This window comes from Panthera uncia, chromosome B1, assembly GCF_023721935.1.
Source record: "Panthera uncia isolate 11264 chromosome B1, Puncia_PCG_1.0, whole genome shotgun sequence".
Lineage (NCBI taxonomy): Eukaryota > Metazoa > Chordata > Mammalia > Carnivora > Felidae > Panthera > Panthera uncia.
Window position 1 is genome coordinate 3,303,973 of NC_064811.1, and position 5,891 is coordinate 3,309,863.

Sequence of the window (5,891 nt, forward strand, 5' to 3'; positions counted from 1 at the left end):
TCTACCTCATTTCCTTTCACCCCACTTTCTTAATCACTGTTTTCAAATCTTTCTCTGTGAGACACCCCAAGGACTCTCCAGAACGAGTTAGGGCCCCAGGAACTGGAGTTAAAACATCGAATGAAACACAGTCCCCTGCCTGGGCTGACCCTCCAGCCCATTCCTTTAGCTGTCCTTCCTGGTCCTTCAGATCCCAGCTTTTCTCTGAGGATCTCACAGCATCCAAAGCTCACCATCTCGTGCGGGACACAAGGACGCTCATCAACGATTTCATGTGACCAGACCTGTAATAAGAGGAGTGAAACCCAGAGGAGTGCCCAGCTCAGCTCAGGGGTCAGGGAGAACCTCCTGGAGGAGGTGGTGTCTACACCAGTTCTTACGGATTGGTAGGGCCAGGAAGAGGAGGAGAGGAAGGCCTTTCAGTGGAGCCATGGGACCCAGGTCCAGAGGTGGGAGGTCCAGAGGTGGTGGGATGCGAACAGGGCTGGGGGTGAAGTGGGTGAGGAGTGCAGCCCTTGGGGAGCTGTGACCCACTGAGGCCCGAGGCAAAGGGATGGATGGATGGACGGATGGGTGGGTGGGTGGATGGGTGATGGATGGAAGGAAGGAAGAAAGAATGCATGGACAGATGGATGATGGGTGGGTAGATAGGTAGGTAGGCAGGGGGTAGATATGGGTCTCTTTTAAGGAATCGGCGCATGGGATTCTGGGGCCTGGCAAGAACAAGATCCCGAGGGCAGGCTGACGCTCGGGCAGGAGTCGACCCTGCAGTCTTGAGGTGCAATTTCTTCTCCGGGAAATCTCAGTTTTGCTCTCAGTTTTGCTCTTACGGCCTTGAAAGGATTAGATGAGGTCCCACCCACGTTATGGAGGGCAATTTGCTTCCCTGGAGGTCAAATGATAACAGATGTTAACCACACCTGCAAAATAACCTTCGCGGCCACGTCCAGAGGAGTGAGTGTTTGGCTGATTGGCCGGGAACCACAGCCTGGCTGAGTTGACCCGTGAAACTGACCATCACAGAAGGCGCTTCCTCCCCATGAGGGTGGGTGTGCATTTGCCCAGGGAGGGAGGGAGGAGGGGGGCCCTGAGACCCTCCAGGGAGGGAGAACCCAGTGATGGACACCGGGAGGGGTGAGAGCAGGAAACGATGGAGTGTTCTGGAAAGGTGGTTGGTGTGGGACCTGCAGAGACAGCAGATCAGCTCCCAGAGGGAGCCGTGTCCACAGGATGGAGCCCCGAGGGGGTCCTCGGTGTGTGGCCGGGCGCGGCTGGGCGGGGATTGGAGGTGGTTTTGAGTGAACGGGAGGGGAGGTGGTGCAGACAGCGAGTGTAGACGCTTCTCCCAGAAACATGACCAAGATGATCATGGGGTGACGGGCAAGCTTGGTCCGGGGGGCACTATTTTGCTTTTGTTTTTAATATGAAAACACCAGAACCTGCATCTTTTAGCATTGCCCCAGACAGTGGCGTTTGGCATTGTCCTCAAACCCCTCAGTCCTGTGTCTGCTCCCAGTGGCTTGGTTGGAGCCCCCCAAAATTCTAGTGGAGAGTGCCCTGTGCTGGCCTTCGGAGGGACGCTCATCGGGCCTCAGCCAGGCCTGTCCTCGCTGGTGACTTCTGCACATCGCTTAGCCATGGTGACCTAAGGCCCCTCGTGCGTCAAACCACGTGGTGCTCACCGTCAGGGCCGGAAAGGGCGCTGGAGCGAGAGGTGGTGAGGACAAAGCCCTTGGCAATCCTGCAGGAGGCGAGGGGGTGAAGGTCCTCCCCAAAGCCCACCCCTTGCTCACGCTGGCAGCTGGGGAGGATAGTCCTCGCCTGGGCCCTCTCCCTGCCCCAGGAGGCGGGACTGTTCCTGCGCACAAAGCCCGGGGCAGCGGTGCCGCGTTGAGAGGTGACTTGTCTCACTTTGATGAGCCTGGGGGTCAGCGGCGGCTGGGACCGGAGGTGAGGAGGTGCCGCGTGAGGCTTTGTCGGGAGCCCTCCGCTGTCCAGAACAAGAGGTGGTCTCCCCATCCGGGAGGGCTGCCCTGGCGTCCCCTATGAGGCCATGGGCTCACCTTGTCATCAGCAAGCTGGGGACAATAGTGGACTCCGGCCTGCTGGGACCCGACTCCTAGTGTGACCTTGTCCGTCTGAGCCCGTTTTCTGCCCTCCCACCGGGAGGCCTTAGACCTGAAGCTTTCCTCCCGGGCCCTTATGGAGCACGGTGCTGGGTTGGATTGGGCCCCCAAAAGAGAGGCTCAAATCCCAACCCTCAAGGACCTGTGAGGTGACCTTATTTGGAAATAGGGTCTTCGTGGGTATAACGGGCTAAGACACGGCCCGGCCGGAGTAGGCGGGCCCTAAATCCAAGGACTGGCATCCTTGCAGGAGGCACAGGGACAGCACGGGGAGGCGAGGCTGGAGTGGGGCAGCCACACGCCCAGGAGCGCCAGGAGCCCCTGGGAGCCGGGGGAGGGCAAGGAAGGACCCTCCGCGGGAGTTTTTGCAGGGAGCACGGCCCTGCCAGCACCTCAGACATCTGGCCTTCAGGACACACTTCTGTGTTCTGTGGTGCTTTTTGTCACACGGCCACAGGACGTGGTGCAGTCCCTCTGCACATTCCAGTTACTCCCGGGGGGCCCGGACCGGCTCTTGCCTCACCTCCCCGGCTTCCAGCACCGCAAGGTGCTGGGTGAATGTGTCTCCCTGCCTCTGAGCTGCTCTCACATGCTCCCGACTGCCCCCGTCCGCTTCTGCCGCAGAGGCACACAATTTCATCAGGCGAAAGGCTATTTGATTGGCAGCCCAAACGCCACGTCTTGTGCGGAGTCATTTCCAGGACGAGGCCCGTATCTCCGACTTCATTCCATCACCGTGACCAGCCGGCTCCGTGACGGCAAAACGTTGCCGGGTCTGCTGAACCCGGAGGTGGCGAGGGTGGAAGGACTGGTGGCTGCAGTCGGGCAGTGCACCCGTGACCGCCCCCCCCTCCCCCGCAGCGCACTCCTCCTTCCCACCTTCCCCGGGGAACTCAGGTGAGCCGTAGGCGTGGGACGGTGAGGTTGGGCTCGAGTCAGCCGGACACTCGAGGTGTGTGATGTCCATTTGCGAGAGCAAGGCTCTTGCAAGACACGAGTCACACGTTATTTTATTTTTTACATTTTATTTATTTTTAATAGAAAGAGAGACAGAGCACAAGTCGGGGAGGGGCAGAGAGAGACGGAGACACAGAATCCGAAGCGGGCTCCAGGCTCCGAGCTGTCGGCACAGAGCCCGACGTGGGGCTCGAACTCACGGACAGCGAGATCATGACCTGAGCCGAAGCCGGACGCTCAACCGGTTGAGCCACCCCGGCGCCCCAGTCACGTGTTGCTTTTACCCTTGGCTTCATATGGCATGGTTTTAGACTATTGAGTGCCTGGAAAGATCCCACAAATGAAAACATATTTCATTTGTTCCCCCGCTTGGCTGTGAAGTAAATCAATTGCTGGGCTGTATTTGGAGGTGAAGGAAGGACAGAGAAACCCACAGCTGCAGCCAGACTGTGCCCGGAGGGGCCCTAGGGTCATTGAGGGCTACCAGATGCTGTCTATTTCCGCTGGCCACCGTGTGACTTTGACTGGGGGCTTCTGGCACAGTTGGGTTTTCAGGGCGACACCTTTCTAGACCAGGCCCCGGGGGATCCCAGCCACTCTGTGCTGCTCTTTGTAGAAGCAACTTGTGGGAAGCCTGAGCAGACCCAAGACAAGGTCAGGAACACTGGGAGGGGGGCTCAGGGGAGTATGACCTCTTTCCTTTTGGAAAGAGCTGAGCGAGGGGTGGCAAAGGGGACCACGGCCGGGAGCGTGTTGAAACCACGGTTTAGTGGCTACTCTCCTCTGTGTTGGAGACCCCAGGGTGCTCTGCGGACCCTGAGATGCTCTGGAGACCCCAGCACGTGCCAGAGACCCCAAGATGACCAAGTCTTGCCTGGCAAGCTTGGCGTCTGGCTGGGGACCCAGACAGGAGCCAAATGGCAAGACCGGGGAGTGATGTGGCAGTGACGGGCAATGCCGCGGGGAGCAGAGGTGGCCCCTGGCTTAGTCAGGGGGGTTTCTCCAAGGAGAAAGTCTCCATAGAACTCCAGAAGGTGAGCCTGAGTTATCCAGGTGAGGGTGGGAGCATTTCCAGCAGCCCAGGGAGCAGCGGGCCTGGCATAGTTTGGGGCCCAGAAAGTCCTGCTCCACATCCCTGGCCCAGGACGCTCAGCCTTGTCGCTTGGCTTCCCGGGTGCCAGACCTAGAAGGCACTGTCCCAAAAGCCCACAGCCTCCTCCAAAGGGCCTGGCTCTTCCACTTGGGAATAGATTGCATTGGGTTAAGCTAAAGTTTCAGTTTCTCTGTCTGTAAAATGGGGATATGATGGTGATGCCAGTAAAGAAGGGTTCATGGGCACAGAGCTGTCCCAGGTCTTGGCTGCCCGCCTGGCCTGGCTTGGCCCTGGGCATTCTGCTCAGGGGCAGTTTCCACTGCCCCTCAGCTCCCACCATCTGAGCATGAGGCTGGTCCCATGAGGGTGAGACAAAAGCCCTCCATCCAGGCTCTTCTGCCCCATAGGAGTAGCCCCCTGGCCCATGGTCGCTGACCTCTCTGCCTCCCAGCCCCTCCTGGGCTATTCTCGAGAAACCCGACCCAAATCTCTACCTGACCCAGACTGTGTGAGGTCAGCCCCTGGGGGGCCACCCGGCTCTCCACCCAACATGCTGTACGTCCCAAGGCCTTCGTGTGTCTCAAAGGGGCAATAAACATTTTCAGGACAAGTGCCCCCAATTTTGAAGCCATTTGCAGGCCCGTGGCACAGTGACAGGTGCCTGTGCTTCTCGCAGGAGCATTTATCATGAAAAGAAAAGGGCCTTTCCCCGGGGTTCTGACCATCCCTTTCCAGCCTCCTGTGCAACCCAGCACCTGCCTGTCAGCACCGGGCAGGGCGGTTCGTGGGCCCAGGTGCTCTGACGTCTTGGCCCAATGACACCGCCGTCCTCCTTGGAGCACGGCCTCGGAGCAGCGTCCACACCTGAGAGCCTCCGGATCCCAAGGCGGCCGTGACAGTGCCAGAGGCAGCAGGCCGAGTGCCTGGGGCCCATCCGGGAGGGACAAAGGCCAGTGTTGCAGGTCAGAGGCTCCGGCCAGCGCTCCGACCTAGTCCACGAGAGTCTTGGAAATCTCCACCCCTTCTGTGCTTCCCCGACGTGAGGCCCGGCCAGGTTTTGTCCCCTTTCCAAGCCTATAGGGTGCAAGACCACAGCCCTGCTTCAAGGGGTGTGGGAAGGATTAAATCAAATGGACCATGTAAGTTCCAAGGTGGGAACGGTGAGGCAGAGGCATGTGGGGCAAGAAGGGGCATGGAGCTGGAAGAAAGGGCCAGGGGGCCAGTCTGGGGCACCTGTGAGGGGCTTGAAGACCCCAGTGAAAGCTGTGATAAGCACTTGAGGTGGGAGGGGCCCTCAAGGAGCAGGTGAAGCCCCTTCCTTGTCTGCCAGGGGCCCAGAACACAAGGGTGTCCCTCTGTCTGCAGGAGGTGTGAGCCCAGCAGGAGGGGGCTGGGGGCGGGGAAGGCAAGCCCCCACCGCCTTATGGCTCCTTCTGTGTCTGCGCCCACCCAGCCAGCTGTCCCTTGACTGTTAGCCTGGAACCTCCTTGTCTCAAGGAGCCCTTGAAGGTCCTCTGACACCCGCCCCCCTTTGCCTTCAGGGCCTCAGGTGGCATCATTTTCTATAATGAGTCATGTGACTTGAGAAAAAAATTCTCATTTTTTAAAAACTAGAACAGTGCCCAGTACACTAAAGGTGTTCATTAAAGGTGGATAGATGGGTGGATAGATGGATGGATGGATGGACAGACGGATGATGGAAGGAAGGATGGATG